Source organism: Magnolia sinica, chromosome 1 (genome assembly GCF_029962835.1).
Source record: "Magnolia sinica isolate HGM2019 chromosome 1, MsV1, whole genome shotgun sequence".
Lineage (NCBI taxonomy): Eukaryota > Viridiplantae > Streptophyta > Magnoliopsida > Magnoliales > Magnoliaceae > Magnolia > Magnolia sinica.
In genome coordinates, this window is record NC_080573.1 from 5,696,537 (window position 1) to 5,710,036 (window position 13,500).

The window sequence follows — 13,500 nt, forward strand, 5'->3', positions numbered from 1 at the left end:
TGGACGCTGTGGATACAACACATACATCATAGTGGGTCCACAGAACTTGGTGACGTCACTTTAGTAGCAAGTCTCACTACTCAACCTGTCAGTATCTAATCTGTGTCGCCCACCATTGTACTCACAATCGTAATAAAGCTCTTCACAAGAAAAGTGAAGAAAGCTAGCCTATCAGAACAGACATCAATTAATTGGGACGCGGATTTCCTGTGGAAGGTGGGGACCACCGACATGCTTTTGGGAAATCTACCCCGTCCATTTGATTTTAGAGATCATTTTAGGACATGTAAAGAAAACGAAGGTGTATCCAAAACTTAAGTGGGCCACACGAGAGGAAGCAGTGGAGATTCAGTGAGAATCGTTGAAAAATTCTTATGGCCATAAATGTTTTGTCTCAGACTAATTTTGGTGTATTTTCACTTCATCCTGGTGGTAATGACCTTATAAACGGTTTGGATGCCATATACACATCAAGCTGGAGCTCCGAAAGGTTTCAACGGTAGGCATTTCTTTCTCTAAATTTTTCTCTTATGTGACCCACTTGAGTTTTGTATCCACCTCACTTTTGGCATAATGTACTAAAATGGGCTCTCAAAATGGATGGACGTGGTGGATTTCTCTCAAACATCTTAGTGGGCTGAACTTCTTGCCCAAAGGCTAGAGCTGGGTACTGGACCGATTCGATCCTCTCTCTCTCTCTCTCTCTCTCTCTCTCTCTCTCTCTATATATATATATATATATATATATATATATATATATATATATATATATATATATATATATATATATATATATATATATTTACCTACACGCACCCAGCAACCCGAACCCTAAATCCCTAAATCCCTCTTTCTCTTTCTCTACCCGAACGAGTGCCACACCCATCTCGATCCCTAAGCCAAGAGACAGACAACACATCCACCCATCATGTATGGCATCGTTAAAAGCTTTTAGTACATCGGTGGAAGTAGTGCAGTAAGAGTAAGGTATACTCCAACACACCTTGTACTTTGCCAGTCGAGCCTTAGGTGCACCACCTTTGGTAGTCCCTTTGCCGAGCCCTTTGTAGCTTACATTCTCTACAGTGGCTGATGTGTAGGTACCATGGCCAAATCCATCCCTTGGGGAAAGTAGTCAACTCCAGTAATATTAAGCTTCTTTCCCAATTTCGCTTGCAATCCTTTAATATACCATTAGGCTCCGATTAGCTTCCTATTGTAGTTGGTAGAATTGAAATGTTCGCCTCGCTCATAGACACCCTTCCAATGAGATGGCACTGGTCCCAGTCCTTTATCGTTAAAAGTTTCCGACTCTGGCTAGGTCGGACTTAATTTCTTTCTTTAAAAAAATAAAAATTTAGAATTTTTTTAAATTAAAAAAAAAAACATCAGGACCGATCCAAACCGTACTCAATCTAATCCGACTCGATTTCCCTAACTGAGTCGAACTCAGATCAGATTAGGCCCGCAGGTGTTGAGGGTCAAATATTGCATATTGGACCCTAGTTATTACCTGAATTTACAAATATGATATTGTTTAACGGCCTATTTTAATCGTGTTTGTGCTACGAGGTGAATTTAGGAGTCTGGACTAAAAACGGGTATTAAAAGCATGGATTTAACACTCTAAAATCACCAAGGTAAGATACGGACCCCAGGGGGCCAAGATCGAAGAATATACAAGCCAGATATCCGAGTAAATCAAGTGATTGGGTCCAAAGGGGCCTGAAAGTCGTCCAGAATGTTCATAGGGTTCCCACTATTTGTTCGGCTCAAAACTTTATATCTAGCCTGATGACTATAAGTTAACCGTACACGTCGAATTTTAGCCATTGGATCCTTATGAAAGTGATCCAACGGTTAGATCAGCCCATGAATTATCGATTTGGGGCCCACCTGATATCTGGATATGCTTTAATTTTGGTTTCAACTCATTAAATGAGCTAACAAAACGGATGGACGGAGCGGATGTCTCATATGCATCAAAGTGGGACCCACTTTATATGGTTCATGTGCATAACACATACATTGGAAGAGCACCAAACTTCAAGAAATGCACGCTCACAGATACTTTTTTTGAAAAATTTAAAAACTCACCAGCGGATGCACCGCGTCCGTCGATTTTGAGTAGTGGGGCCCACCCATCATCCATTCGGATGATATGGACCATCCATTGCGTCTAAAGGGGGGCAAGACCCTCGCCTAGCTTTCTTTTTTGACCTAATCACGTGTATGTACGTGGATTGTCAGAAAACGCAGGATGGACGGCGAATTGATTTTATACAGTCGACCACACCAAAACTCGACCAAAACTACTCTTTTTTGACTAGTTTTTCATCAGGAATCCAATGAACGGGGTGAATTTCTCCTTTACAAACATTCAAAGGCCCACCGTGCATCCCAATGTAAGTTTTTACGTAGGAAGACTGTCCGAACGCACACGGCTACTGTGGGCCGTTGTGCGACCATGATCATGGTCGGTTGGATGATCTGAACCGTTCAGACGACACACCAAGGTGTCTTTACCTCAACCATGAAGTCAGAATGGGTTTCTTGAACATTCATCCACCGCAAATGCACTTCAAACGCAAGAAGATTCGTCTTTTTCTTGCTGCACACGCAACCTTCTCCACAACAAACCGACCTGCGGACGGCTATAAAAGAGAAGATCAAGAGAGAGGGATGGGTATCTGGAAGGTGGGAGCAAGGACGTGCATGTGAAGGGCTGAAGTTCTTCTTTCCTTAGTTTGGTTAAGGTTTTTTTTATGCTTTTAGTTAAGGGATTTTAGTTAATCGTATCTATGGTTGGCTAAACCTCTTAGCTAGGGCTAAGAGGTGAAGCTTGTAGTGAGATAAGAGATTTTTTGTTTATGTCTTTTGTTTAAACTGAACAGATTTTTATTCTAGTTTGATTATAAGGAATGCTTTTAGTTTTTAATAGTTTGTTGTGATTTAAATTACAATAGATTTGCGATAGCTTTGAGTATTTCCTTTTCATTATTATGATTATGAAGATAGGAAACCCTGTTGTTCACCATCGCCCTTAGACATGGTTGGATGATGGAATTCTTCTTAACATTCATACATCTCTTAGATTGGTTGTGGATTGGTTAAATTCTGTTGTGTATTTTGTCTCATGAGCATGGTTTGGTGATGGAATCAATTCTAATTTTCATACATCTTATCTCTTGAAAACTGGATCAAAGGAAGTTCAGATATGAATTTTAATGAATTATCTTCCAACTAGATGAAGATGAGACTCTAAATTCAGTTGTATTTATGAATCAAGCATAGATCTCCCTGATCCCTACAAGTGGATCCTTGGCACCCTAGTCTCCCACATTTGAATTTCACAAATTTTAATTTATTAAATTTACAATTATTCCTTTCATTTTACTTGATTTACATTACATCTTTTTCTAGTTCTAGTTTTAGTTACTTTCAGAATACGTACAAGGTTCAGTCCCTGTGGATTCGACCTCGGTCTTACCGAGATTATTACTATATCACAACCCTATACTTGGGGTGTGAACAGCAGAGCACCGTATCGGATCGAGTCAGATGACCCCAACTCGTCCGAGATCAGATCGAGTTTGGGTCAGGCCATGGAAATTTTGGATCAAGTCGAGTTGGATCCAATCCGGTCCGACTTGACTCGATGCCCAGCTCTACCAAAGGCTTTAGTAGGAAATCCGCGTCGACTTGATTCTTACAACTGCGGCTATTCATAGTCCATTAATGAAACAGATTGGCTACTACCCCTACCACTAGCCAATGGCTACTCATCGGTGCACTGTGGACCCCAACATGATGTATGTATCTCATCCATGCCGTCCATCTAATAATTTTATAGTATGAACCCAAAACGGAGGTAAATCAAAATCTTAAGTGGGCCACACAATGTTGATTGAACTCTCACCATTAAAAACTTCTCTACAAAAGTTTTAGATCAAGCTTATAATTGTATTTTGCCTTCATCCAGGTCTATATGACCTAACCTACAGGTTGGATGTCAACTAAACATTACAGTGACCTAGGAGGTTTTTAATGGTAGACATTGAATCACTACTATTTTCCCATCTTGTGGTTCACCTGAGATTTTAATCTACCTCAATTATATCATAATTTATTAAAATAATGTGTAAAAATGGATGGACGCTGTGGATAAAACATATAGATTATGATGGGCCCACATAGCACCGACTACTGGCCACCTAGCTACCAGCAGCCTCACTAGCCCAACCGCTTCCGCCATTAACACCAGGAGCGTACCAAGTAACTTAGTACGCTTGGTAAATTCAGTGGGGGTCAACCGTGAATTATATATTTTATCCATTCCGTCCATCCATTTTAACGGATAATTTTAGAGCTTTAGCCTAAAAATTAATATATCCAAACCTCAAGTGGATCACAGAAGCAGTGTGAATTTAACGTCTACTGTTGAAAATTTCCTGGGATCCACGGAGAGTTTTGGATCAAGCTTGTATTTGTGTTTCCCTTCATCCATATCCGTGTGATCTTATCAATGTTGGATGAGAAGTAAACATTACTATGGGCCCTAGAAAGGTTTTAACTGTGAAAATCATTATTCCAATTGTTTCTTATGGTATGGTCTATTTGATTTTTGGGTATGCTTAAATTTTAAGCTCAACTCGGAAAATGATGAAAAAAAATGGATGGATGGTAGGGATAAATCACATACATTCACGGTGAGCCCAATGGAGTTTACTCAGCCCGATAAGCATAACGAGTAATCCGATTTCCAACACCCACTCAGCTGGGAAGCAGATTGGCTGCTGTGCCACACACCAGCTATATAGTTGGTGCATTGACGCCAGCAAGTTCTGTGGGTCCCATGATGAGGTATGTGTTATATCCAAACTGTCCATCTATTTTTCGAGCTCACCGTAAGTGTTGAAATGAAAAAAGAGACAGATCTAATGATCAAGTGAACTACACTGAAAAAAGTAGTTGGGGATTGAACGTCTACCATTGAAACCATTTTTGGGTTCACAGAAGTTTTGGATCAATATAAAATTTGTTTTTTCTCTTCATGTAGGTCTTAGTGACCTTGCGAATAAATTGGATGGAAAATAAAAGTTATTGTAGGCTCTATGAAATTTTTAACAGTGAAAATCATTAGTCTGATCCAGTTGATCTTTAGATATGATTTATTTCTTTGGATATAAAATGGTCTAGAAAAATGGATGAACAGTATGAATATAATAAATAAATCATTATGGGTGTATATAAGCTTGATCTCCTTTCAACTGTTCGCGTAACTCAGAGTTTGAGAAGCGTCAGCGCTCGTCTTCCCACGACACGATACCTACAGCAGCAGTTCTGCGAAGCTGTGATGAGGTATCATTTTGAAGGACCATAGTGGGTGAAGAGGGCCCACCAACTTTTAAAAGGCTGTCAGTTAATCGCCTATGGCAGGCGGGCCAATGAATTAACTCCACATCACATCACGGAATTGATTTCGTCCTTGGTGAGCCAAAATGACTGGATTTGATTGAATCTTTTATGTCAATATACGCCTGGGCCCAACAGATACTCCACCCAACCGCTTTTAAACTTGCTTTGCATGCTATGTCAGACAGCAGTACATGATCCAATAAGCCCTAGAATGTTGGGTCTTGAGATGTGTACATCAGTCAAACAGAGTTGAGATTGGCACAGCTCGATTGGGCCCAACTCGGCTACTAGCTAACCCGACCTTAAATTCAGCTCGGGTAGGTCCTTCATCCTGACTAGCCAGCTTGGCTTGGTTCAATCAGCAGGTCGGGCCAATTTGAACCAAGTTCGAGTCAAGGTCAAGCTGAGTTCACTTGTGTATTATTTTCACAAACACATGGACTGCACCTTCAAAGTTTCACTGTGTGTAAAATAGCAGCAACGGTTTTACATGTATTTCATCTAACACCAATGTAACATCAAAATCAAGAAAAAAAGGTATTTGTTTCATATACATACCTTTCTTACCACTAGGGGTTTATATCGAGTCGAACCGAGTCGAGCTGGTCTCAGCTTGAACTCGGCTTGGCCACTGGTTGACCTCAGCTCGAACTTAGCTCGGCTCAATTCTCGAGCTTGATTGGCCAGCTCGGCTCGGTTTGGTCAGCAGCTGGGGTCGAGTTCAAGCCAAGATCGAGCTAAATTCGCCATTGAGGCATTTCTACGAACACCTGAACTACAACTTCAAAATCACACTGTTTTACAAACAGAGGCAATGGTTTTACAGGTATTTTATCAAACACCTTCTAAGCAACATAAAAACTAAGAAAAACAAAGAGAAAAAGGGTATTTATTTCATATACATACCTTCCTTGCCACCAGCCACATTTCATTGAGTTACTTTATCAAACAGTTGGTGTGCAACATCAATGGCAAAGTAACCGAATCACCGAATTGGATGTGAGTTCAATTCGAGCTAGATTTGATCCGAGTTGAGTTGAGTTGGGGCCTGCTCGAACTCGGCTCAAACTCATTTTCGAGCTCAAAAAATTAGCTCGAATCAGCTTCGAATCTCGCTTTTTTAAGTTGAATCGAGCGAGCTAACCGGGCTAGCTCGGTTCGTGTACACCCCTAGTAACCACCAGCCAACACTTCATTGGGTCATTTCATCAAACACTTGGTGAGCAACATCAATATCGAAGTAACCGAGTCACCGAATTGATTTGATCCGAGTTCGATTTGAGCTCGGGTAAGCTCGAACTCTGTTCGAAAATTTTTTGAGCTCAAAATATCAGCTCGAACTCAATCAAACCAAGTCGAATCGAGCATTTTCGAGTTGAGCCGAGCGAGCTAACCAAGCTAACTCGGTTCATATACATCCCCATAGGCCAGAATAACTTAATGTGGCTGAATTTAATTGGACCACCAACTATTATTAGAGTTGAGGTCTAGTACAGTGGGTAACAACTCTCAAACATGCTTTACATGTACCATCTCCGAAATTGTTCCAGCAAATCCTGTGCCGGTGGTGGCAGGTTCACCACTCAATCAACGATGGGTGCCATTGAAAAAAGAGAATGAAATTATAGGGCCCCACCTTGACCATCATTCTTGTCCACTAATGTTAGGAGGTGATCCTAAAACAGCGGCCAATCCAAAACAAATGTGGGCCGCTACAAAGAATGGTGACTTAATCACCAGAGATATCCCTAGTGACCCGACGTGGTGATTGGTCACCAGGCAATCCACTTCCATAGCAGCCTGATCAATAACTACAGTGTCCAAAGAATCATAGGTGTCCACATCCCCATAGTTTCCTGTGGCGTGGCCCACTCAAATTTTCTCCTCATTTTTGAGCTCATATCTTAACAGGATCCAGGGAAAATGATGGACGGAGTGGATGTTGTTACACACATCACAGTGGGCCCCACAAAGCTTTTTGTTTCAAGGGTTGCGAGACTGGTTGGCGTCCCATCAGACCACGCTGGAGCACCAAATATTGTAGTGACTGGGATCTCAGCCACCCCTACTACGTGGACCGATCTTGAGTGATCAGTGCAAAAGATCTAACGGACCATATTGACCAACGGCTTTCATTCAAATATCAGAATCCATTAATGGGATGGTGATCATCGTTCATCTTATACAATTTCCCACGTCAGGGCAACCTATTGGTTCTACCATATGATTTCGATCGCCGATGGTGGTCCATATGTAGCACGGAGGTCTCATGGACTACAATTTCAGATAGTCCAGCAGCTTACCAAAGGGTTGGTGGACAAATGCTATTTTCGTAATTTCCTGAAAATCACGTGGCGGTTTACAATGCTTTCCCAACAAATTCGAACATACAAGCTTAGAAATGGCTGCCTTGAGAAGCTCCCTTCTCTCACCATCAACGGCTGTTATTCAACTTGCCAAAAGGGGCCAACTCTCTTCACTTGGCCACTTTGGACGAGTGGGGCCCACCGCATGGTGATCCAGACTGTTGATCTGATGACTCCTGACGGGCTATATCTGGGATCCTAGAAATCCCATTACCGAACAATCATGACCGTTCAACTGGAAATCAACGGACCATATTTGATATAATAAAACCAAAGATCGGTTATAACATGAGTTATCCATCTGCACAATTTTGGAGGCATGATCTACCGACGCTGGGGCCCATGAAATCAATGGTCTAGATAACTAAGTTACCGGGCCCACTTATCACTATTCAAGGCTGGAGGATACTTGTATATCCTCTGACAACATAAATTTCTCGGGGGCCCAGTCATTATCACCTTACCAGATTTGCAGAATGCAACACGTTTTTGTGTAATGGGTACATCATGGGTGTCAGCATGTGAAAATAAATCAGCTGGTGGGCCACCTGCATCAGTCACATGGGCAATACAGGTTGACGCTGACTCGCTTAGTGGGCCCCACCATGTATGTGTTTCATCCACTCCGTCCATCCATTTTTCCAGCTCATTTTAGGGCATGATCCCCAAAAATGAGGCAGATCCAAATCTCAGGTGGACCACACTACAGGAAACAGTGGTGATTGAATGGACACCATTAAAAACTTCCTTGGGCCACAAAAGTTTTGGACGAAGCTGTTATTTGTGTTAACCCTTCATCCAGGTCCTGTGTGACCTAATCAACTGGTTGGATGGCAAATAAACATTATAGTGGACCGTAGGAAGTTTTTAATGGTGGGCGTTCAATCATCACTACTTCCGCTGGTGTGGTCCACATGAGATTTGGATCTGCCTCATTTCTGGGTTCGAACTCTAAAATGAGCTGTCATAATGGATGGACGGCATGGATAAAACACATACATCATGGTGGACCCCACAGATTTTCCTTACACCATCTATTTGTAACTTTCTTGGCCGCTTTAGGCAAGGTTAGCGATTCAGTTGCGCGACTTTCCCGACACTCATAACTCAAAACTGGAAGCTGAGTGATGCATTTTTCACCTAAACATGCATTCATGCTGTTTTCCTGATTGTTACAGAGTGGCGGGGCTTCCTAAGTAGGTTTGGACGGTCAAGATCATCGCTCCATGCAACCGACTGGGACCCAAGCTCTCTTTCTGATATATCTCATTGTTTTGTTTTTGTTACTTGCATAGGCCCCAGCCTCCCACCCCGACAGCTACACCACACGGATTGAAGAATTGAAGGAAGAAGCCGCAAAGAAATTAAATGAAGAAGCGTATGATCCAACGGCTACAATGAAATTGATCGATACACTTCAACGGCTGGGAATTGCTTACCATTTCCAAGAGGAGATCAGTGCAAATTTGGACCGTTTTTCCAACAGCAAAGATGGCCACGACCTCTTCCTCACCTCTCTTGTCTTTAGATTGCTAAGACAACGTTCATACAACATGCCACCCAGTACGTACGTGCGCTGTCTCGTTCTGTTTCATGCACGTGTTGCGAACAATATTCTATGTTGAGCCCACTTGGCTACACTGTTCGGTGATCTGGACCGCTCATCTGGAGAGTCCTACGGTGGATGGGACACGCTACAGAGATAAACTGATGAGACAGTACTAGCCGTCTGATTTTCCATTTTGAATATGGACCGGTTGAGAGAAGGACAGCTGCCTACTGTACCGTGGCCCATCCATGGGGCAGAGTTGAATTGTCTGGTTTGATCTCGTCTTTCCATAAGCCTTATATACTGTCCTATCAATGCACTGGCCCCTGGTCATCTCTTGGATGTGCCAGATCCTGAAAACCACGTATCTTAAGTTCCTAACCGTCCGATCATTAGAATCTTTGTGGACCGTGGATCATTACTCATCTCTTTCATCCAAAAATATACAAATGATGAGACGGTTAACAACATTCAACAACCGATCAATTTTTAGGCCAATCGTTCAACGGTTCAGATAACTGAACCATGACCCCACTAGCACAACTTGGAGGATGCTGAAACAGCTCATGTACGAATGGTTTAGGGCCTGTTTGGATCCTTAGTACGACGGTAACGTGATATGGTAGAAAACTTACATCAGTACACTCTCATTGATTGAGCTGTCACATCAGTAAATCTTTATAATAATGCGGAGGCTTGGATTGGTGAGGGCCTATTGATGCGGCAGAAATATAGATATCGGAAACGCCTGCCTGCGAACCAGTTCGTACCTCTTACTAACCAACTTTCTTGAGAACCCATTATACGTGATGTGGATCCAAAATCTGAACCGTTCATGTGAAGCAACACCTCGTGAAACCTCCCAGGACGAAGTTTTACTTTGATCTAGAACTTTGATGGGTCATGAAAAATTAAAACAGTTTCCTCCCTTGATTTGCATTTCTCTTTGTTATGGCCCACCAGAATTTTAGATCAGGGTGAAAATTTCTCACATGACGTTTCATGTGATTCCGCATCACATGGACCGTTCAGATTAGACACTCATGACACGTGTGCAAAGGTGTGCACGTGCATAGGTGCACAGGGGAGCATGACTCTATATATATATATATATATATATATATATATATATATATATATATATATATATATATATATATACACACACACACTGTTAATCGAGAGCCATTCATGAGATGTCATTTTATGGAATAACACAAAACATAAATCCAATGTAGAAATGAAGTACGTTGAAAGCCCGCCATTGAAAACTTGTCGGGTCCACAGAAGTGTTGGATCAAGTTAATTTTTTTCTCCTCATTCAGTCCACATGACCTTATGAGTAAATGGGATGGCAAATAAATATCATGGTAGATATTAGGAAGGTATCAACAGTGGATGTTATTGTCTTCACTGCTTTCTATGATGTGGCCCACTTGGGCTTTGGATTTGCCTCATTTTTAGAGTCTTGCCCTAAAATTATAATGCAAAATGTATGGATGGTGTGGATATAACACATAATAAAGAATTTATATATGTGTATATAACCACGTTACTTATTTTACATGCATATCCACGTGGACATGGAGCTGTGAGAGTGGCTTAGGGCACCACGAATACCTCATTTTACTTCCATTTACCGTGGTAATGATAATCATTACACATTTACAATACATTAGGGCTGTAATTGCTAATCCAAACAGGCCCTTGAAAAATCACAATTTGACTCGACTAGTTCAGCCCTTAGTCCCAAACTCTCACGCACGCCGAAGTGGGATTTCACCACCTATGGGATTCGAACCCAAGACCTCGTGTTGAAACTCCTCAGAGTCTGCTACTCGGGCAAGGACTGAAACGCAGTCAAGGTTGAATTGGTGTGATCCGCCGATGTTAGAGGTGACTTCGGGTACAAAACCAGTTATGTTTGGACCGAGTCTGAGTTGACTCAACGAGTCGCGATAGACTTGTCCGTGTCTTAAAACTATGCTAGTCTCTGATTACTACAGATTGGAATTTGTTGCCAAACAGGTGTATTCCAAAAATTCATGGACAAAGAAGGGAAATTCAAGGAGTCCTTGAGGAAAGACACTTGGGGGATGTTGAGTCTCTATGAAGCTTCCTACTTGGGTAGAAATGGTGAGGACATACTATCAGAAGCCATGGAATTCTCAAAGGGACACCTTAAAACATCAGTCCTAAGTTCAAAAGGACACCTTGTTAGAGAAATTAGGCATGGGTTGGAGCTTCCTAGACACATGAGGATGGTAAGGTTGGAAGCTAGGAGTTACATTGATCAGGAGTATAGCAAGGAAAATGAAAGGGACTCAGGCCTTCTAGAACTAGCAACTTTGGATTTCAACATGGTCCAATCACTGCACCTAAGGGAGTTGGAAGAGATACTAAGGTAAGCCCATGTTTTTAAGGATCGACGGTTCAATTTGACTTGTTCGAGTTGACTAGGTTTGTTTTACACTTGATGTCTGTTTGTTCAACGATGGCCTGTGTAAATCTGGTTTAGGTGGTGGAGGGAGTTGGGTCTTGTAGAGAAGCTGAGCTTCGCTCGAGATCGGCCGATCAAATATATCTAATATATCTAACCACTACGACCACAAAGACAGTGGGGCCTTGTACAACACAACCAATGAGACAGGCTACAGAGTCCTCAAAGAACATGGTTGGAGTATCACACACCACCTAAGAAGAACGGTACATACTCTTCCAATTTCTCCTTCTATCCATCTCTCTCTTTCTTTTCAAGTATTTAGAAATTCAGATAGCTTTGTTGTAGTTGTCGTTATCGTTGTTGTTGTTGCTGTGGTTGTGGTTGTAGTGGTTAGATATATTTGATGCATTTCTAGTGGAAGCAAAATGGTGTAGAAAGGGATATGTGCCCACACTAGAAGATTATCTAGAGAATGGAGTGACTACTGGTGGGACATACATGGCATTGGTCCATGCTTTCTTTCTCATTGGACAAGATCTGACCGTTGAGAGTGTGGACTTCCTTGATCCCTATCCCAAGATCTTCTCTTGCTCAGGCCGGATCCTTCGACTCTGGGATGATCTAGGAACATCAAGGGTGAGTATGATCAGTTACCAATCTTCAGGGCAGTTTGGAAACTAATTAATTGGATTCAATTGCAATTATCTAATTCAATAAAGTGGAAACAAATGAGGAGGGTTTAGTTTGGGTCCAAATTGGCGGTGCATGGGCCATTACGAATTAAAATGGCATAATCCACCCACTTTGATTATTTGTTCCATATCAAATAGGATTATTGCAATTTAGCTCAATTAAGCATCCAAACATGGCTCTAGTTATTTGAATTAAGCTTACGGCATCCAAACATGGCTCTAGTTATTCGAATTAAGCTTACGGCATCCAAACATGGCTCGATGACATGTCCAGGACGAGCAAGAACGCGGCGATGTTGCTTCAAGCATCGAATGCTACATGCGAGAGAACGATATTTCTTCAGACGAGGAAGCATGAAAACATGTTCGGAGATTCATTCATAACTTATGGTAAGAGCTCAACGGGGAATTGCTCGCTCGGACTCCAGTTCCTCCACCCATAATGGAAGCTTGTCTAAACGTCTCAAGAACTGCCAAAATAATTTATCAGCATGGAGATGGAGATAGACTTTCTGGGGTTGAAGACCACATCCACTCGTTGATCATCAAGCCCATTAAGCTCCATGACTCTTCATTGGGCCCTAATCAGCTTTTATTGTCGAATGAGAATCTGACATGTGGCATCTGACCACTTTGATTTTGAAATGTTAGCTTCTGGTTTTTGAAATAAACGGACAGCTAAATTTCATAGTAGCATCTCACAAAAAAGGGACTTCTTGTGTACTAAATGACTTTATACAGCGGATGATTGGAATGACTTTATACAGTGGATGATTGTTGTTTTGTGCTTAATTCTCCTGGAATGTTAGTTAACTTAGTCTATGGCCCGTTTGGATGACGCCCTCACTCAGTCCTGCACTTAAGACCCAAGGCCCAAGCATAGCATGGGCTTAGCACAACAAGCTCAAGTCCGAGCCCTATAAGTTTGTCTGGTCAAGGCTCAACCTGAGCCAGCCCAATCTAAAAATTGATAAACTCATTATTTCATAGTTAAAAGTTCCTAGTTTATCCATTAATCAAGTGGACCACAGA

The 13,500-nt window shown here is 41.8% G+C and overlaps 1 pseudogene; it reads left to right on the forward strand.

Annotated features, from left to right (window-relative positions):
• Positions 1 to 7,819: 7,819 nt before the first annotated feature.
• Positions 7,820 to 13,196, forward strand: LOC131224910 (probable terpene synthase 11; annotated as a pseudogene).
• The last annotated feature ends 304 nt before the right edge of the window (positions 13,197 to 13,500 follow it).